Genomic DNA, 22,779 nt, shown 5'->3' with positions numbered 1-22,779 from the left:
CTCTCGCGTTCGGTTCTGCTTCATGTAATTCGAGAGAAAAAAACAAAATACTTTTCTTTCAATAATGCATAGTTTAATTGGCTTTAAATTTCTTTTATTGACGTCCTTCCTCATTTAGTTATTCTTTAAAGTTATATTTATCATTTCCAGACCTATCTATTCAATTATATATTGTTTCTCTGGGATCAGCTGGTGAACAATCAAATCTCCGAAGGTAATGGTATGGACTTGGCTTAGGCTTTAGAATATCCATCACATATGTTCATCGGACTCGGACGCGCATGACAATCCCAAGCACTAATCCTGTCCAGGTCCAGGTCAGGTCAAGAGGGGTCAAGCCACGCCATCTTGACACTAGCACAAGTGGTCAACGAGCGTTTACTGAGGATTATCACAGACCGTATCGTCTCGATCAACGAAGGTAGTCAGCAAAGGTGGCAAAAGAAGACTTCGTTTTTTTTTTTCCCACACTCACTCGTCTCAATACGATGGTTGTGGGGGGGAAAAAAATGTTAACCCTCGTAGGAAAATGGTAGTAATAACGTATTATTGAGACTCAGTGTTGGAAAATGACGTCTCAGTCGACTAATGATGTGTTGATTAGCATTGTACTGGCCGCACTAATGTGTGAGGTCTGTCAGGAGGAATTAAAGTGTTGGACTTGTATTGACCTGTGACAGAAAATGGGTTGGGCCTCCAGTGCCCTCTTCACTGACGTGTATATATATATATATATATATATATATATATATATATATATATATATATATATATATATATATATATATATCTATATATATATATATATATATATATATATATATATATATATATATATATATATATATATATTGGAAAGGATCACAATTTTGCGCGTGATCAAGATATTCCTATGAGTCCACGAGGAAAATGAAACACGAAAAGTTCCCAAGTGCACTTTCTTGTAATAATCACATCATCAGGGGAGACACAAGAGAGGAATATAACAGTCAGTTGATATACATCGAAGAGACGAAGCTAGGACGCCATTTGGTAAACATGTGATTGTCCATGTGTTTCATTTTCCTTGTGGACTCATAGGAATATATATATATATATATATATATATATATATATATATATATATATATATATATATTTTTTTTTTTTTTTTTTTTTTTTTTTTTTTATACCTCGTCGCTGTCTCCCGCGTTCGCGAGGTAGCGCAAGGAAACAGACGAAAGAAATGGCCCAACCCCCCCCATACACATGTACATACATACGTCCACACACGCAAATATACATACCTACACAGCTTTCCATGGTTTACCCCGGACGCTTCACATGCCTTGATTCAATCCACTGACAGCACGTCAACCCCTGTATACCACATCGCTCCAATTCACTCTATTCCTTGCCCTCCTTTCACCCTCCTGCATGTTCAGGCCCCGATCACACAAAATCCTTTTCACTCCACCTCCAATTTGGTCTCCCTCTTCTCCTCGTTCCCTCCACCTCCGACACATATATCCTCTTGGTCAATCTTTCCTCACTCATTCTCTCCATGTGCCCAAACCACTTCAAAACACCCTCTTCTGCTCTCTCAACCACGCTCTTTTTATTTCCACACATCTCTCTTACCCTTACGTTACTTACTCGATCAAACCACCTCACACCACACATTGTCCTCAAACATCTCATTTCCAGCACATCCATCCTCCTGCGCACAACTCTATCCATAGCCCACGCCTCGCAACCATGCAACATTGTTGGAACCACTATTCCTTCAAACATACCCATTTTTGCTTTCCGGGATAATGTTCTCGACTTCCACACATTTTTCAAGGCTCCCAAAATTTTTGCCCCCTCCCCCACCCTATGATCCACTTCCGCTTCCATGGTTCCATCCGCTGACAGATCCACTCCCAGATATCTAAAACACTTCACTTCCTCCAGTTTTTCTCCATTCAAACTCACCTCCCAATTGACTTGACCCTCAACCCTACTGTACCTAATAACCTTGCTCTTATTCACATTTACTCTTAACTTTCTTCTTCCACACACTTTACCAAACTCCGTCACCAGCTTCTGCAGTTTCTCACATGAATCCGCCACCAGCGCTGTATCATCAGCGAACATATATATATATATATATATATATATATATATATATATATATATATATATATATATATATTGGAAACAGATAAAACTTATAAATAAAAAGAAATGAAAGAATTCGAAGAACAAGAATGTTGAAATCTTAGACATATATACAAACGCTTAATCTAAAACAGAGACACATAAAAACGAAGGAAAAATATATAAAAAACGGAGAGGAGAGCGAGAGGAAGAACAACACACAAAGACAATGCAGGAACAAGAAATGACGAGACACAGAAACTAAGCAAGAGACAACTTGGTCACAGGGAAGGCAAAGAAATGTAGCCAGACTAACGCAGACACAGACAGATGGATGACACAATAAACAAAAAACAAGCACAAATGATTAATAAGGGTCTTAATGTTGTTATTGTTCGTTCTGGCTATTTCTAAAGGAATCCTCAACAGTCATGGGATTCTAACCCCCAAAACTGACACTTATTTTCGGGATTTTGTGGGCATATTGCTGAGGATTTACTGCATCGAAAATGTGAAAGATATAATGAAGTTGAAAAGGACAGTCAAAGATCTTCAGTGGGTTTCAAAAGCAGTAAGGGCGCTGCTAATAGGTTTCGAATCCCTGTCATATCTCTTCCTAGGTTTCAAACCCGTGGGAGCTCTCCCGAGGTTTCAAAACAATACTTAGGTTTTAAGGCCAAATGAAACCTCACCTTACTTTCAAGGCAAACTCTTTCGTATTTCTAAAACGTCCCCAGGTAAAGTTACAGCTAATGTAGCACTGCAGGCAGAGTCACCTATATACAAGTTGGAAGCAGAGTTCGATCAAAGCAGAGTTCGATCAAAGCAAAGTTCGATCCATCTTCGATGTGAAGCAGAAAAGCCATGGCTATTTATAATATTTGTCCTTAAAACAGTAACGTTAAAACCTGATGGTTGGCTTCTAAGCAATGTTGCCAAAACTTTACCTTGCAACGCATCAAACTAAGAACTAGGAGATAAAAAATAGAAAAAAAAAATATTATTGTTAATACAGAAGTAGCAATAAATGTCCAAATGTGCGCTAAAAAGTCTGAAACCCGCTAATGGAAACCATGATTTTTGCTATAAGTATCCAATTACGCTAATGAAATCCTAATATTCAAGTAAAAAGTCTTAGAACTCGATAAATGGCAGTCCTGACTATCGCTAAAAATCCCCAAGTTCGCTAATAAAGGCAAAGATGTCCGTTAAACGTCTTGAGATTATTAACAAAAGTGTCTCATTACCGCGCAGACTTCTGAAGTTCTTTAATAAAAGTCCTGATGTCCGCCAGTGTGTCTATATTTACCAGTCGGGGTCTCAAGTCCGAGAAGAACCAATCGGCGTCCGTGTGTCTGCCCGGGCGGCCGCGAGGCTAAGATTTTCCCGTATCGGCGTAAATCACGTGACCGGTCGGCGGGGAACCATTTCCAAGAAGAGGCGAAATCCTATTTTGCTTTTATTTCTTGAATCTAAGGATGTTATAACACTTATATACGTATATATGAATATCTTATTTGCCATTCTAGGCAGTAGGAGTATCTGTGAAAATGTCACATACGCAAAAGCGAAAGTATTGTCTGTGAAGACATTCCACACCGCATCTCAGGCTTTGTGGTGGTGTTTGGCAACTTCTTCCTCCGTCATGTTGCCTTCCTCAGTTCTTCGGATTATTTTTCATAATTAGTAATCAGTTTTATTTTGACGTTCCCTTCATAGAATTATATAATAATGGTTACATGCACCATGCCATTCTTGTTCTTTCTTCAAAGATTTTAACTTGCGTGGAATGAAGTCTATTTGTTGAATTGTATAATTTACACACTTGCACAATGTGTGGAAATCGAGAATAATACATATTTACAATATCACAGGGCTTTATCTTGCTCTTAAGTATCCCTTACTTAATTTTATTGCATCTAATAGCAAGTTTCTTGATTACAGGTTGTGAATACTAAACGTTTTATACTTTTTAAAAGATTTCATTAGCAGTGTGGAATACGAGAACGATCCCGAGCAGTTCCAAAATTAATGGATGCCAAACTAGCCATTCATTTCTCAGTAAAGAGCCTTGGCGACAATAAATATAGAGCTGCGCTGGTCGTGAATAACGGCAAGAACATACAGGATGCGGACGATTCCAATATCAAATGAACTTAAGCGATTTATTGGCGGTAATTTGAGGTCAGCGTTGCCATTGCTCTGTGTTTAACGACTTTTCTCTCTCCGTGTCGGCAAACAGTTCACCCCATGGTGTTAGTGTTGGCTACATCATCCCTCTGGACCGATAATTCCCCGTCATAAAAATCATCCAAGCACATCTATACAACAGGAATCGCAGGAGGTGAAAGGTGTATATATATAAATAAGACGAAGACCTTTAATTTCTGGCCTACCTGACACCACCCCTTCGTTTGCTACACTGCGCCTTTTGGCTCCCTCCCTCCCTCCTCAGTGTTTACATGTACGTATGAGCCCAAACGTGTGCGGGTGCGGTGTACATGTGCGTATGCGTGTACAGACGTGTCGTCTTCATGTGCGTTCTGGTGGTCCTTATATGTGCGTATGGGATCCTGAGGTCGTGTGTAGGAATAGTGTGATATTCAGAATCTGATTTAGGAGGATGTGTTTGCACGTCTCTCTCTCTCTCTCTCTCTCTCTCTCTCTCTCTCTCTCTCTCTCTCTACGAACGTGCGTGTCTTGTTTGCATGGCCCCCGGGGACAGACGTGTAGTTCCGTGAGCGTTATTAAGCACGATCGCACGACCCTTGGCCACGACGGTACGACCCTTGAGCGTGATGGCACGACCCTTGAGCACGACGGTACGACCCTTAGGGGTGACGGTACGACCTTGCGGTATGATGGTTTGATCTTTGACCTGATTCTTTACGGTCAGGTCAAAGGACGAGAGGACCACACTCAAGGGTCGTATAGTCGTGCTTAAAGGTAGTACCGCGTGCTCAAGGGTCGTACCGTCGTGCTCAAGGGTCGTACCATCACGCTCAAGGGTCGTACCGTCGTGCTCAAGGGTCGTACCGTCGTGCTCAAGGGTCGTACCGTCGTGCTCAAGGGTCGTACCGTCGTGCTCTAGGGTCGTACCGTCGTGACCTTCCTCTCTGGCTCTTGACGGATTACCAAAATGCTTCCTTGACATTCTGGACGCACAAAAATGTCCATTTCCAGGCATCTCTGACGACCCAGAGGCGACGAGAAGTAACACTTACAAAGGCTCTTCCAAGACGCTTCGAAGTTCCGAACTTTCCTCCACGAAGCCCCGCTGGGGCTGGGTAGCGCCGTGCTGCCCGACGGTGCTTCATGAATGCCAAATGGTTCACAACCACTCCAGGGGACGTTTCACTGCTTCAGGATCGGTTTCAGAATGATGCAGTGGCTTTAAGAAAGGGAGATCGGTGTGTCGAATAGCTGAAAAGACTTTCTGAAATATTGGCCACTGGCTCTTGACAATGTTCGAAACCATCAAGTGGTTTTAGGTTACTTCCAGTGGTTCCAGGAGCAGCGGACAGTGGCTGGATGTACCGGTAGCTCGCTCCGGCTTTCGGACAGGTTCGAACCCTCTGAGTCATCGGCTTCCGCCGCGTGAAATGACTCAATTACCACACTCACCTGAAGCTTCGAGTCGCAAAACAACCAGGTCAAGTCTACTTGGCCGCCAGCAAGTTGCGGTTGCGTCCCGAGTTGCTGCGGGCGGGCTGCCGCAAGGTCCCGGGAGAGAGAGAGAGAGAGAGAGAGAGAGAGAGAGAGAGAGAGAGAGAGAGAGAGAGAGAGAGAGAGTTCGTAACTAACCCCTGGGCCGTCCTCCACCTCACTGCCTCATAACAGACGCTCACGTGACATTTATTATGAGTAAACATTATCATTAACGGACGTGAAGAAAACGGGGATGAGCAGCGAAATTTCCTGAGCTATAGGAAGGAGAGAAGAGGAGGAGGAGGAGGAAGTGGAGGAGGAGGAAGTGGAGAAGGAGGAGGTGGAGAAGGAGAAGGAGGAGGAGGAGGAGGAAGTGCTGCATGGCATACAGCAAGACAGTGTGGAAAACAGTAGCTCCCTTAAGGTCGAGAATCAACAGATATCTCAATCCTCGGGTAGCCCTTAACGTTGTTTGTATTGTATGACATTAATCCATCCGCTGGCGCCATCCTCACTTGGCTGAGTCTTCGTTCCTCCTCTTCTTCACGAGACAAGGCCATGATTCTCCCAGTGTTGCCATCGAGGTGTCACACTCACCGTATCCTCCGTCATCAACCTCATATGCTCGACCCTCACTCGAATCCTCCCCCTCACACACACAAACCACGCGATCCACATCGTGAATTGTAGTGGAGGCGAGGCATCGGTGTGAGGGCGACCACTCACTCCTCTCTCTCTCTCTCTCTCTCTCTCTCTCTCTCTCTCTCTCTCTCTCTCTCTCTCTCTCTCTCCACCCACACAATCCCAGTGATAGGAGGAGGTCAGCACGAAGGACGGGCGGTCCAGCTTCCATCTCTCTCTCTCTCTCTCTCTCTCTCTCTCTCTCTCTCTCTCTCTCTCTCTCTCTCTCTCTCTCATATATGACGCAGCGCATGTCAGGTTCGTCCTGGCCCATCATGGGGACCCACAATAGCCACCCGTCGGAGGTAGACAGCGAGGCTGTGCGAGAGGGAGGGAGGGAGGAGGAAGGGCTCTGTTCTAGAGGTGTGGCTGGCTGGTTCGGGCGGCACCCTGGGTGTGTGTGTGTGTGTGTGGTGGCAAAAGAGGAGAGGGAAAGACTCGAGGTACCTCTAGACCTGTTTGCGACCTTCGAGTGCATTTCTACCCTTCGTGATGCGAGCCTTAAACACACCTGAGGGTTAATATACACTCGTGTACGAACATATGTTGATCTATAGTATACTTAATCTGTGCCTTAAAGATCTTGTTTCATTGGTAGATTGTCAAATAGGGTGTTGGTTGTACTCTTAGATAAGCCAGTGGGGGATTGGAGCGCTGGGAAGGGTGTCAGGTCCCTGTGTGAGTAAACCGGAGGGTCCAAATTTCCGTGGGTTTGGAATCTCTATTTTTTTTGTACGTGGGAGGATGAGAGGGTTGGAAAGCGTCATCAAGGACAATGGGATGCTATTGACACCGTGAGAGTGATCTTAGTTCACACTGCCACCACCAGTGATGGGACGAAGCACTTCTGCCACCACTAGTGATGGGACGAAGCACTCCTGCCACCACTAGTGATGGGACGAAGCACTCCTGCCACCACCAGTGATGGGACGAAGCACTTCTGCCACCACTAGTGATGGGACGAAGCACTCCTGCCACCACTAGTGATGGGACGAAGCACTCCTGCCACCACTAGTGATGGGACGAAGCACTCCTGCCACCATAAGTGATGGGACGAAGCACTCCTGCCACCACCAGTGATGGGACGAAGCACTTCTGCCACCACTAGTGATGGGACGAAGCACTCCTGCCACCACTAGTGATGGGACGAAGCACTCCTGCCACCACTAGTGATGGGACGAAGCACTCCTGCCACCATAAGTGATGGGACGAAGCACTCCTGCCACCACTAGTGATGGGACGAAGCACTCCTGCCACCACTAGTGATGGGACGAGGCACTCCTGCCACCACTAGTGTTGGGACGAAGTTCTCCTGCCACCACTAGTGATGGGACGAAGCACTCCTGCCACCACTAGTGATGGGACGAAGCACTCCTGCCACCACTAGTGATGGGACGAAGCACTCCTGCCACCATAAGTGATGGGACGAAGCACTCCTGCCACCATAAGTGATGGGACGAAGCACTCCTGCCACCACTAGTGATGGGACGAAGCACTCCTGCCACCATAAGTGATGGGACGAAGCACTCCTGCCACCATAAGTGATGGGACGAAGCACTCCTGCCATCACCGCTATATAGTGTGTGCCAACATTGCATATATCATTACCATCCCCTGGTGTAGCTGCCTCAGTAACCAACAAGGTGGTAAACCCTCGATTATGACACCATCCATCGACCCTATAGCCATAGTCATAACCAGTGCCAACATCGCTCTCATTAACCATGTCATTAGAGTGACCATAATTACGGTCGTTATCACCCATCAAACGTCATCAATTATCTTCACAATGACATCTATCACCATCACCAGTATCAATGACTACCATTCACCAACACTATCCCCATCATCACCAACACAAGCGGATACCCCTCGTCATCTCCACCACCACGAGAACCCACCATCACCACCATCTCCACCATCGTCATCTCCACCAGTGGCTGCGGGAGAGAAGAATCACCAACAACGCTCTATCATCTCCACCAATACTACTCCCATCATCACCACCACTGACTATAGTGATCATCATCTCCAACATTCCCCCCGCCGCCGCCACCACCACCACCACGTCCTCCAACATCGCTTCTTCGGGAGGATAATGACGTGGTTGGCTTATCCCCCGTCATGATGGTCGACCAGCCAGCTACTACTGTATACCATCTCGACCTTAGTGATGCTCTTGAGGAACAATGGACTTACAGACAGCAAGAAAAAGAGATGGTTGGCTGTGCACAGACATCATTGTGGCTACGGTCTGTTTCAACTGGAAAACAGAAGGCAACAGACAATGATGGTCTTCAATGAAACATAACAGACGAAGAATCAAAAGAAAAAAAACGGAAAAAACCTTAATTGACTGTTAAACAGACAATATAACAGACCGATGCACAGACATGAAACAGAAGACAACAGACAGGCTCATAAGGAAAGCAGATGCACATACTGAACAACAGAATGAACCACAGACAACGAGAGAACATCATACTCAGACAACAGGGTAACAGACGCCTCAGGCAACAGATAACCAGAGAAAACAACAGATAAGACAGACAGACAGACAGACAGAGGGGTGTGATCTCTGCCAGCACAGTAGACAGACAGTAGACAGACAGACAGAGTGAGGGGCGTGATCTCTGCCAGCACAGTAGACAGACAGTAGACAGACAGACAGAGTGAGGGGCGTGATCTCTGCCAGCACAGTAGACAGAGAGTAGACAGACAGACAGAGTGAGGAACGTGATCTCTGCCAGCACAGTAGACAGACAGTAGACAGACAGACAGAGTGAGGGGCGTGATCTCTGCCAGCACAGTAGACAGACAGAGAGACAGACAGATAGAGTGAGGAACGTGATCTCTGCTAGCTACCTCTACCGGGCATGGAACCCCGGCATCAGCTAGCCATTATACCACTATATTATCTACGTTCACGGGCAGGAGGACCCATGTCGAACCTATGTCATTAGGCTGCCTGGGGATGACGCTGTTATGGACCGGGATACAACCCTATCGTTATCTTGGACGCCTTGATTTACACTGATGGATGGTAACCCTCCCGTGCATTAAGCCATATTTATCGTATAGTCCTCAAGAGAAAAGAAACGACGGGAAAGGTGTAGTGGGAGAGTAAGTAATGGGGTGGGATGGAACCACCCCCTCTCTCTATCCACCGTATTTCCGTTGATAAAGAAAGAACCATATTTTTGTTTCCCTCAGGCAACAAATGAGATAAGTGGAGAGGTAAGAGCCATGGGGAGAACGCTGCATGATACGAATTCATGTTTTCGTAATGGCATGAGTACTGTTGATGGCCTGAGTGATGGGTAAAGGTGAGGGATGTCTTCAAGGTCGTCCAGGTGCAGAGGAAGACTCGAAATGTCAATTTTCGTGCGGTCGTGGAGAGCTCAGCTCGACCCCTCGGTTCGTGTGACAGCCTGTAGCCTGTATAGCCTGTATAGCCTGTAGCCTGTATAGCCTCTGTAGCCTGTAGCTGTATAGCCTGTAGCCTGTAGCCTGCATAGCCTCTATAGTCTGTAACCTGTATAGCCTGTAGCCTGTAGTCTGTATAGCCTGTAGCTGTATAGCCTGTATAGCCTGGAGCCTGTAGCCTCTGTAGCTTGCATAGCCTGTAGGGTGTGGTCTGACACCTAGGTTACAGTGTGTGTGTGTGTGTGTGTGTGTGTGTGTGTGTGTGTGTGTGTAGAATATTGGAATGGGGGTATGGGGTGGTGGGAGGAAAGGGTAGGGTTGTAGGGTGAGGGAGTTGGGTTGGGAGATGTGGTAGGCTACAGAGGGGTAGAGGGAGGGTGAAGGGGGTGGGGTGAGGGAGAGGTTTAAGATCTTAGGTGTATGTGAGTCTCTCTCTCTCTCTCTCTCTCTCTCTCTCTCTCTCTCTCTCTCTCTCTCTCTCTCTCTCTCTCTCTCAGACATTCTCTTACACGACCAGTATCTACATATTCGAGTCAGTCAACATGACATGATTGTCACAAAAATCTCCTCCCTTCTATTGCCATTCTTTCTCTCTCTCCCTCCCTCCCTTGCTCCCTGTGTGGGGCAGCTATTCACTCCCTTGTGCTCCCTGTGTGGGGCTGCCATTCACTGCCGCTGTTCGTCCTGCCTGCCCGCACGCCCCTCCAACCCCACTACATCACTTCCAGTGGAAAACATTGGGTCAGACTGACCAAACCCTCTGGGGCACCACAACCCACTGAGGAAATTGGTTTTATCATCAATTAAATTTCAAAAAAAAAAAATATAGTCTTGCTCCACTGAGACACCTCGTCATGTGTACCATAAAAAAGAATCTAATTAATGACTCCATATTGTTTAAAGCAACATGAACGCGACGTCGTTGTATCCTGAAAATTTTTGCTTGTCTTGCAGAGTCCGTAAAAATGATAATGAATGATGCTAACAAAACCCACGGCCCCAGACCAACAACATGGTACCAAAAAATCACATCATCAGGGTTCAAAGTCAGTTGGACGCGCATGGCTCTTTCGAAAAGGCGGACACCAAACTACATTTTTGGAATACAGGACCTCCCCTTCTAACTTAATAAGTCCTCATCATCATCCACCTATTACTGGGGTCATTAGTGGTGTAGCGCTTGGGTGAGGTGGGGTGGTGTGGCGCTTGGGTAAGGTGGGGTGAGGTGGCGCTTGGGTGAGGTGGGGTGAGGTGGCGCTTGGGTGAGGTGGGGTGAGGTGGCGCTTGGGTGAGGTGAGGGTGGGGTGGCGCTTGGGTGAGGTGGGGTGGGGTGGCGCTTGGGTGAGGTGGGGTGAGGTGGCGCTTGGGAGTGAGGTGGCGCTTGGGTGAGGGTGGGGTGGCGCTTGGGTGAGGTGGGGTGGGGTGGCGCTTGGGTGAGGTGAGGGTGGGGTGGCGCTTGGGTGAGGTGGGGTGAGGTGGCGCTTGGGTGAGGTGGGGTGAGGTGGCGCTTGGGTGAGGTGGGGTGGGGTGGCGCTTGGGTGAGGTGAGGGTGGGGTGTGTGGGGGAGAGGGAGGAGCTGAGCAGACGCACCAGCAGGAGAGACGTGCCTGCTTGATCAAAAGTTTTATCTGCTTGGCTGGTAGCAGGTGTCCAGCAGCCGAGGCTTTGATGATCAGGCAGGTCTCTTTCAGGTCCTCACAATCTTTTGCTCCCTCCCTTCCCCCCTTCCAGTTGTGGTGGGGGGTGAGGGGGTGATGATAGAAGACCTGTCTGTGCCACAGTGTCGGCGGATGAGTCGAAGATCTGTGCCACAGTGGCAGCGGGTTTCTCGGAGATCTGTACCACAGTCAGAGAATGGGACACAGAGGAGGAGGGGGACTTCAGGCGTGAACAGAGTGGCAAGGTAATGCCCTGTTATCAGACGAATGATCTCGTCCAGTGATGGAGTTGTGATCAATGATCCGTCCTTCCTGTCAGGACTGACTACCGTCCAGGAGTAGACGGAAGACTGGCGGGGCTCCGTCAGGGTCAGCTCCCGTCACATGACCCACAGTAGACAGGGAAACAGTCGACAAAACTACACAGATCATACTGGGACTCTTGAGTATGACCAAATCATTCTGACAATATCATACGTAGAATTTCGTATCAGTGACGTATTTCTATGTAGGAAGCTCGATGAATTATACACTACAGAGGTTTTTCTTATAGTTAACCCAACGTTACGCGAAGACCTGCGTTCACAAACACGACCCTCGTATAAAGACCATATACACCCATTAAGAACCCTCTATATCAACCAACTGCTTATTGCGGCCACTACACTGAGATCTGCGGTATACACCCATCCCTAGCTATACTGATCCTGAAATACTGATCCCCACGGGAAATACAGAATTCCTACGTCACAAACCATATCTAGTGACCTGTGTATGTCTTTAATTCAGTGTTGTATTCCATGGCTCATATTCGTCATACTGCAGTGATTGTATGCAAAGTTTTTTTTTTTTGACGTGCAATATCCCTTTTACATTTGGGCATCAAATATCATATAGCAACTGTTAAGGAAAAAAAAAAACACAAGCTTTCTAAGCTTACCTTTCAGGTCTGAAGCGGGCTAAGCCTTCAGTTCTCAGCGTCTGAAAGAAGAAAAGGAATTTATATACAAATCCGAACTGTACAGATAAATGAGTTACGATGACAATAATATATTCAGTTAAACTGGTTCAGTTTTACATATATGATCGTCAGCATTACTTTATACAGGGTTGTATATCATGGCTACAACTGATGTGGAGTGTAGCATCGACACTAACAACCAAGTTCATCAAAAGCAAGACAGGTTGTTATATATATATATATATATATATATATATATATATATATATAATTGTACGAAATAAACGGAGATACGAAATAGAAAATGGTCTGCATGCCTGATAATTATGTATATATATATATATATATATATATATATATATATATATATATATATATATATATATATATATATATACATAATTATCAGGCATGCAGACCATTTTCTATTTCGTATCTCCGTTTATTTCGTACAATTATGATTCCTACGCACTTGGTGACTTTGTTATCTCGTGTATAACTTGTAATTATTGGGGTAATTAAGTTATCTAATTACTTCTTCGCACTGGGCATTACTGCCAAGTCTTCCTTGCATGTTGCTTCCTCGCTCAGCATTCACCGTTTTCTCTGGTGTTCCTCTTCCATGCACAGCCGATACCGCCCTTCGTTTTCTTTCTGTGACTGCTCGTCTGTGTGTTGTCTAGACTTTTAATTCGTGTGGCTGATTGTGTCTGTCTGTCTGCTTGTCTGTCTGTCTTCTATAGTCCTTTCTCTCTGTCTGTCTGTCTGTCTGTTCTACCTGTCTGTGTTTGTCTGTCTGTCTGTCATTTCTCGAGCCATAACGACCCTTAACACCCTGGCTGTCAATGACCCTTGGCATAATGACTCTCATCCGGTCAAGATAGCCACTAAACTCACTTCAAGATATCCACCCTGACCTGGTCAAGATATCCACCCTGACCTGGTCAAGATATCCACCCTGACCTGGTCAAGATAGCCAGCCCCACCAGGTCAAGATATCCACCCTGACCTGGTCAAGATATCCACCCTGACCTGGTCAAGATAGCCAGCCCCACCAGGTCAAGATATCCACCCTGACCTGGTCAAGATATCCACCCTGACCTGGTCAAGATAGCCAGCCCCACCAGGTCAAGATATCCACCCTGACCTGGTCAAGATATCCACCCTGACCTGGTCAAGATAGCCAGCCCCACCAGGTCAAGATATCCACCCTGACCTGGTCAAGATATCCACCCTGACCTGGTCAAGATAGCCAGCCCCACCAGGTCAAGATATCCACCCTGACCTGGTCAAGATATCCACCCTGACCTGGTCAAGATAGCCAGCCCCACCAGGTCAAGATATCCACCCTGACCTGGTCAAGATATCCACCCTGACCTGGTCAAGATAGCCAGCCCCACCAGGTCAAGATATCCACCCTGACCTGGTCAAGATATCCACCCTGACCTGGTCAAGATATCCACCCTGACCTGGTCAAGATATCCACCTTGACCTGGTCAAGATAGCCAGCCCCACCAGGTCAAGATAACCACCCCCACAAGTCAAGATTGCCACTCCCACAGGTCAAGATGACCACTCCCACAGGTCAAGATGACCACTTCCACAGGTCAAGATGGCCACTCCCACAGGTCAAGATTGCCACTTCCACAGGTCAAGATGACCACTCCCACAGGTCAAGATAACCACTCCCACAGGTCAAGATAACCACTCCCACAGGTCAAGATAGCCACTCCCACCAGGTCAAGAGAACCACCCCCACCTAAATAAGGTAAAATTCTTACCAATCTTCCTGGAAGAAATAAAAAAATCCTCCCTTATCCTTTTGAGGCAGCAACTAGTTGAACAAATAGCAGTGTTCACCAGGCAGCAGTTCACTGACTAGTGATCTCGTGTTGAACACACTCAGTTCTCACCACTCAACCCACTTGGTCTCAGACGTTCAATTCAACCGAAAACTACAAAAGGATTTTTAGTTTTCAATTTTCCATTTTCCCCCTCGAACTGGTGATTTCAACGACCTGTTAAATAGGTATCCAATTGTGTAGATTCGTATCATTCTTTATCTGTCGGGTTTTCAACGCCTTAGCGAGCCAACGACAGAAACAGACGAGTGGAACTTCGAGGAGAGAATTATCTTCACTTGATTCCGTCCTCTGTTCCTACTTTTAGAGTGTGGTTATACAGGAGGGGGAGGATATCCAGCGGCATTTCATACGCCCCTCAGCTTAGCTTATACATGCGTACTACGACACACAGAACAGACGTAGGTTGAAGAATGCGTTTACGTCGTAAATATAACGCAAAGTTTCATTTCACAATTGATTCATAGCATAGAAATGAGGCGAATTCTAATACAATTACTATTATTAATAATTTTTTGATAAATCTGGGTTTGGGTTGAACACAGGCACGTCGCCTGTGTTGAAGGTAAGGCTGGTGGGTGTTTGTGTGAGTGTGTCATCCAATTCTTGGTCGTCCTTCACGGGGTTGAAGCTTCAAGGCAGAGACATGATGGCTTCTACCTCGCCTTCAGACGTCCATGGTCGAGAATAAGAGCTCGCCATGTTGTCGACTGGAAGGGATTTCCCGCAATTCTGATCTGTTGAGGGTCGTGTGTGTGTGTGTGTGTGTGTGTGTGTGTGTGTGTGTGTGTGTGTGTGTGTGTGTGTGTGTATAAAGACATATGAGCGTTTGTACCATTATGACAGGGTTGTTAATGAAAGGATAAAGGTATGATAATGATAATGATAATAATGATAATGATAATAATGATAATGATAATAATGATAATGATGAAAATGATAAAAAAATGATAATGATAATGATAATGATAATAATAACAATAATGATAATAACAACAATGATAATGATAATGATAGTATATATAATAATAATGGTGATAATAATGATAATGATAATAATAATAATAATAATAATTATAATAATAATAATAATAATAATAATAATGATAATATTAATAATAATGATAATGATAATAATAATAATAATAATAATAATAACAATAATAATAATAATAATAATAATAATAATAATAATAATAATAATGATAATGATAATGATAATAATGATAATAACAAATAATAATGATAATAATAATAATAGTGATAATAATAATAGTAATAATGATAATAATAATGATAATAAAGAATGATTTTCAGTGACCGGCCACGTACATACATGGCCACATACGTACATGGCCACATACCTACATGGCCACATACCTACATGGCCACATACCTACATGCCACATACGTACATGGACACATACATACATGGCCACATACGTACATGGCCACATACCTACATGGCCACGTAACCCCTTGAGCCCCACATCCTGGGCCACTCCCAGAGCGATAACATCAGGCAACTCAATAACAAAGAAATCGATCGAAGCTCACTCAAAATTATGGCATCAATCTGTGCAAAACATGGCAGGATCAGCAATGCAAATCTTCGTTGTTCATATAACTTGAAAATCTAAGATGTAAAATGTATATTACCCCCTATATAAATCTGTCTGTGTGTATTTACGTAAATCTACGTTGCTTAGAAATACAAGATGAAAGTTCTCATTAATTCAAGTCTAGATTTCGTGGATTTATGTCTATGTTAATTCACGCGATAAATCCTTCTCTTAATCCAATTTATAGATCTGATCTGAAAAGCCACAAAATATATTCATATTAGAAAAATTTATATTTAGAGAATCAAATTTGAATTATAAGTCTGAGTTTTGTATCCAAATTCTCGATTTTTCTCGCATATTTTTTTCTTCCCAGCACAGTGTGTGTCTGACCTATATCTTATCCTTGGAAATTCACGACAGTTCTCTCCCCAGGGAGCAACACCCCCTCCTTCTCCCCAACACACTCCCCTCACCCTCCATCATCTTGGCCTGGGGTGCACAGTGTGACACGCCAGCCTTACTGTGGTGTGCGTGGCGAGTATTGTGATACAACTCCAGAGCCGGAGTCTAGGGGAGGGAATGAATGGAAAGGGAAAGGAGAAAGAAAAAGGCAGGGAAAGGAAGGGAGGAAGTTAGGAAAGTAGGGGAAGACTAGGGTAAGGATGGGAGAGGAGGAGGAGGAGGATGAGGAGGAGAGGAGGAGGAGGAAGAGGAGAGGAGGAAGAGGAGGAGGAAGTGAGATAGTGTAGAAAAGTCAGTCATCCGTGATTGTAATTACTACCTCCCCTCTGACCGACCCTCCCTCCCTCACAACCACCACTTCCCCTGCCCCTCCCCTCCCAGCAGGTTTACACACCTGCCCAATTATGTCATTACCGGCCGCTGCTCCCTCCCCTCCCAGTAGTTCCTGACAACCACCTACACCCGGTGTTGGCCCCACCACCTTACCGGTACCGGGACAGCCGTTACCAGGACTCACTACACCGTTGGCGGGAAAACTAGGTACCAGTGACCATAGTATTTTGTCCGATTCACAGAAAACTGAACCTTCAGATTTCAAGCATGACAAAAAGGACACGAAGTATTCAGTTAGGAGGCAGACAAAATGCGCTATTCCATCGTGATGGTGATTTCAGGAATAACTCAGGTTCTGCGAAAGGAGGCAAGCGTAGCAGTGTGGGGAAACACCTCGTCTCTGTTACGAGATGTCGAGTTGAGGTGGTGTACAATCTTGCATGGTGTTTTGTAGACTGATTGCAGGATGAGAGCTTCTGTGATGAGAAGGTGATTAGTTGATCTAATGCGCTTCAGCAATTTTGATGAAACTACCGTCTGTTGATTCGTAAGTTTGGTTCCATTTTGATATTGAATGTGTGACCTGGATGCAACATGTTGGAGACATATAGTGATACATCTACAGATGGTGGTGTTGGTGGGGGAGGTGGTGGTAAGTCCCATATACTTTGTTATTCATGAGTCTACAGCGCCTCTTTCCTGACATGAGTCTAGGAATTACTTGAATACTCTTGAGACGGTGCTGGTTCCGGATGAAGCTTTTGGTCACGAGGAAATTTCTCGTCTTGATGTTCTTAAAGGAGATTCCAAATTTGAATTGGTCGCTGGGTTTTGTGCACTTGGTGTTGCTGGAACTGATGTCATAGTGGAGACATCTGGTCGCTGCTGCAAATTGTCGATGTTCACTTGGATCTGTTTGTGGTATACCGTAAGTACCATTGGTGACGTCCAGGAGGAGGCGAATCTGAGAATCTGTTGTTGGTGTGGGCTGGGTCTGGCTCAAGCGCTGGGCTTCGTTGAGAAATAATAAGTACTGGAACAGATGACTGTTCAGGCTCATGTTGAAGGAGGCTTTGATGACGCCAGCGTTGGAGATGGGGAGAGAGAGAGAGAGAGAGAGAGAGAGAGAGAGAGAGAGAGAGAGAGAGAGAGAGAGAGAGAGAGAGAGAGAGAGAGAGAGAGAGAGAGAGTCTCTTTTTTTTCTCTAGGATGCACCACTACTACAAATAGAGATCCATCTCTCCTCCCACCCCCTTGCAATGTCCACTGGCCCGACTGGTTTTCTTTTTTCCCACCATTACCTTCCCTCACGTTAGCCATTATCTCCCAGTTTAACTTTTCCCAGGACCAAGTTCCCCCGAGGTCCGGCTCTGGTCAGCCTTGTGTTTGCTTAATGTGACGTTAATCCGAGCAGTGAACGCGTCGTTAATCTTCGTTAATGGTGATAAACGTCTGGTCGGATTGAAGTGGCAAATACATCTGATTTAATCCCTCTACTGAAGCTGTCAGTGTGTCCATCTGTCTGTCTGTTTCTCTATCTCTTGCTCCTGGTGACGGCTACACGGTGAGCCAGCACTTTAGTGGCTGTCAAGTCTCACTCCCTTGGCCCAAGTTGCTGTCTCTTCGTTCTTCCTCAACCCACGCGTGGTCGTTTAGTCCACAAACATATATAATCTCTCCATCACATACTTAATACTTGACCATACGTAACTCACAAGACTCATTCTTCGCAACTCGAAATTTCATCTGCGGTGAGCGCTACGTGCTAGTCCTGTCATTTGGCAATATCTCGTCGGAAGTCCCCGTGCAGAAGTAAATACTTCCCCCCCCACACACACCCTCCTCCCACTACTCTTTCTCAAGCCATGCCTGACATTCAGTCAGTTCATTGATGCTACCGGGCTCCGCCTGCCTGGGGCGACACCGTGACTGGAAGTCACTTTTGGTGAGGCTTGTAGCTGAATCACTTGACGTCAAGGACATTTCGCTTCAAAAGAGTTCATCCTATCCCTGCTACTGAGTGTAGCGCAAGCCTCAGGAGATGGGATCCTAGGATGATTATAAATAAGGTAAACTAAATACTTTCCTTCACCTCTGGACAAATGTAGGCTTGAGGAGAGGAGTTCGCACCCGTGGGGGAAAAAAGCTTAGTTTAAAATGTTTCATAAATTTCGTATTTCCACCCCCATTCTCACTCTTCGTTTTCCAGGGGAAATAAAGAATATTCCTGATTATATTTTTGGCGTTTACATAGGTCCTCACACACATGCATATAGTGGAACATCAAAATGGAGATCAATAAGAAATTTGTGAAATTCATCAAGAACGGAAAATGGAGCCCATTGTCCGTATCCCTGCTCCTTGTCTATAGATTCGCACACAGACTAAACCTACACCAGCTTCTGTAAAGGTACAATGAATATAATCAAACCATTCCTTACTTAAACATTACCATTAAACTGATAGGACTTTATAGTAATACTAGTTCGAATAACTCATGTCACTTATACCAATATTCGCGTCGTAGGCCGCGAGACAAGGAATCGAACGGTGCCAGAAGACGCGGCGTCTTGTAAACAATGCCCGCTCAGATGGGGACAGAGTGAGGGGCTGTGAGGACGATGGTCGTGCCCTCTTGTGAGACTCTACAGGCACTACACAGTAGCGGGTTCTGGGGCTGGAGGTGGCAGGAATGCGACGCAGGTAAATACCACAAAACTCCCGGCTGGACACGACCATAAGCAAGAGTTTGACGGCTAAATATGCAAATTTGACGACGGTATAGGCTCGTAAACATCACACTTTATCATTGGGGAGTCATGCTAGTTATTTATCGCAGGGACATTATCATTTGAGAGCCGTGACAGTTATCCTCGGTATGTGAATTATCATGTGGGGGTCATAGCAAGTATACTCAACGTGGAAATTATGGTTTAGAAATCGTACGAGTTATTTTCAGCACGGAAATGATTATTTGAAAATCATATCAATTATTTCCAGTGCGGAAATAGATAGTTGGAGATCATACTACTTATTTCCAATACGGAAATGATTGTTTGGAGATCATGCCAGTTATTTCCAGTGTGGAAAATATCAGTTATGAGTTATACGAGTTATTTCTAATATGGAAATTATCATTTGGGAATCATACGAGTTATTTACAGGAATGAAGATTGTGACTCCAGCGAATGCACTGAACGGATACAGTTAAGCGAATTCATCTTCGTGGATACAGCTTAGCAGATACAGTGACGTGTGTGCGAGTGTCGTTCACACTTCATCTCTAGGGCCAAGGAGGCGAAATGCTTTCTGTAGGTAAGCGGAGGAGGCGGACACGAGGGAAGAGTCTCTCTCTCTCTCTCTCTCTCTCTCTCTCTCTCTCTCTCTCTCTCTCTCTCTCTCTCTCTCTCTCTCTCTTTCTCTCTCTCTCTCTCTCTCCTTCTACCGAATCTCCAGAACGCTTGCCTTGGTTCGATTCCCCCCACCTTCTCCTCCCCCCCCAACCTAATCACAAGACGAGGACAGTTCTTCCCATTTCCCACACATATTTCAGGCTTACGCCTTACTCATCCTCTTCTTCAGCTTATTTCCTTAGTCGGATTTTGTCTCATTTTCTTGTAAACCTGAACACGAGTTTCTCTTGGCCCATCTGCTGAGTATTTAGTCTCAATTTCCTTTATATTGTATATCTTCTCTAAAAATAAGTCAAATCTTTATTCGTTAGTCTACGGTACTGACACATTATTACGAATAAATCCATAAGGAACACGGGTTTGACAATGGACGAGATCATTTTACTATCAATCGATATTTTGAAAGATTTTACATCGAAACTGCCTTTCGAAATTCTGTAAGATTTACAACCCATCAGGAACATATACGAAAATCCCTCATTATACATTATAGAACAAAAAAAGCATCGCGTCATAAATTTTTCAAAAAGAAAAAAAAGTCGATGGACTTTTCAAAGAAAGAAAATATTAAAGAAAAAAACCCTTGACTATTTCAACGAAAGTTTTACGTACGTAAAAAAAAAAAAAAGACGAGTAAATGAAAAGACAAAACCATCACACGAGAAAGAAATTCCTCCTCCCGATTGTGGCCACATCAAAGGAGCAAACAAAGGGGCAGTTGACCACCTCTTTCCCAAACACAGTCGTGTACCGACAAGGCTACAGGCCAGACCAGCAAATTGTTGACAAACACACAAATTGATCAGTATATATGACGACCTGGCAAGGGCAAACACACAATTAGATTCGTGGAAACGCAAATATTGGAGGAGAATCGTCAACGGCTCCATACATAGACTCGAACCCCCTTCCCCAAGACAGATGAGTTTCTTTGGCCAGGCCAAGACTCGAAGGGATGACTTGATACAAGCTATTGTCACAGACACACCGGGGCATAGTTACGAGTCTCTTTGTGACAGAGAGTTACAAGTCTCTGTGTACCAGTACAAGCTATTGTCACAGACACATGGGGTATAGATTTACAGTTCTCTGTGTGCTACAGAGTTACAAGTCTCTATGTACCGGTACCAGCTATTGTTATAGACACATGAGGCATAGAGCTCCAAGTCTCTCTGTGACATGGAGGTATAATACAAACTAATGTTACATACATCCGAGGCACAGAATTGGGAGTGTCTGTGTGATATAGAACCGATGCCACATACATGTGGGATGGAGAGATTGTGTGCCCATGGACTGAAAGCCAGCCCGCGTGTGGGTGAGGTAGGAGAAGACACAGCTACCTGGGCTAAAGGACAGCTCATGAAGTGCTGGCTCACTGCGCAACCGTCAGAGAGAGAGAGAGAGAGAGAGAGAGAGAGAGAGAGAGAGAGAGAGAGAGAGAGAGAGAGAGAGAGAGAGAGAGAGAGAGAGGCATCTTCCTCTCTCCCACAACTGTCAACCACAAATAAGATTCGCGTCACCCAAACCCGTTAATTGTGGGAATGGATCATTTGTTACGTACAAACTGGAAGATGGTAGAGGTGGTCGTGTACTGATGATGGTCTGCTGGCTGGAGGGATGTGGAGAGGAGTGGAGGAGAGTGGAGGGTGTAAGGGAAATGGGGGTGTTAAGAACCCATTTAATGCCATCACAAAAACAGTTGTGGATCACGAGTGATTTTGTTTTGTATTGGTAGAGAGTGCAATAAGACGGGTGGAGCCTGATTAGAGCATTTATTCTTATCATTATTATTATCCATACGAAGCTAACAAAGTAGATAGTGGGGAGGGCGAGGAAGATTAGGGAAAATGTGAGGTTGATTATCGTCAAAGTAGGCGAAACGCTTGTCGAAATTAGCATCCCCTATGGAGACCTTACCTAGCTTCACGTAGTAGCTGAGATTTACCAAGATTTTTTCTGTGTTAAAGTGGAAATATACCAGCTTTAATAACATCTGGTCTGTTCTGCCTCTCAAGACGGTAACGTTCGCTGGAAGTCTTTCGCTCAGTGCTTCATTCGCTGGGGCGCGTTTGCTTGCACACAGCGCACAAACCTCCCAGCAACTAGACCTAAAAGCGACACCACAACAATCACATAGTTTCCAAATGGCGTTGAAGATCAATGAAATACAAATACCAGTGTCACCATCATCACTGCCACCACTGCCAGCAGCGGTGACAACAATCATTACCCTGACCACCACAGGCACTGCAAACGCTTTCCTAATCACTGCCACATAAAGTCCCATTAGGAAAAAGGCTTTCTACCTGGTTAAGGCTTGACGAAACTTCAATAAAATCTATCTCAATGTTTACCACAACCGTCCCTACCACCAATACTATAATATCTACCACACGAACTACCACCATCACTACCACAGCTTCGACTGATATCGCAGTCATCACCATTCCCAACCACCATCGTCACATCGTCACCATCACCTCGTTAAACTCACCAATAAACTCGTCCACAAATCACAGACGCTTCGGACAGTTACTACCATTCAGTACATACGAACCCTTGACCAACACAGTGCCATAGCACACACCCTCAGTAAAGCTGACCTCTCAATACATAACTTACGGTACTTTGAGTCTACCGTCCTCC

At 45.1% G+C, this 22,779-nt stretch overlaps 1 protein-coding gene across 4 annotated transcripts in view; it reads right to left on the bottom strand.

Moving 5' to 3' along the window:
- The window catches only part of LOC139765117 (uncharacterized), a 246,508-nt gene that overhangs the window by 55,782 nt on the left and 167,947 nt on the right, over positions 1 to 22,779 (bottom strand). For all 4 annotated transcript variants that reach the window (XM_071692304.1, XM_071692303.1, XM_071692306.1 and 1 more), the window contains one exon: positions 12,475 to 12,515. The gene's annotated coding sequence lies outside the window, so the exon portion shown is untranslated. The remainder of the gene's footprint in view (positions 1 to 12,474; positions 12,516 to 22,779) is intronic.

Source organism: Panulirus ornatus, chromosome 52 (genome assembly GCF_036320965.1).
Source record: "Panulirus ornatus isolate Po-2019 chromosome 52, ASM3632096v1, whole genome shotgun sequence".
In the NCBI taxonomy this organism is placed as follows: domain Eukaryota; kingdom Metazoa; phylum Arthropoda; class Malacostraca; order Decapoda; family Palinuridae; genus Panulirus; species Panulirus ornatus.
This window is presented reverse-complemented; position numbering and strand designations above follow the sequence as displayed.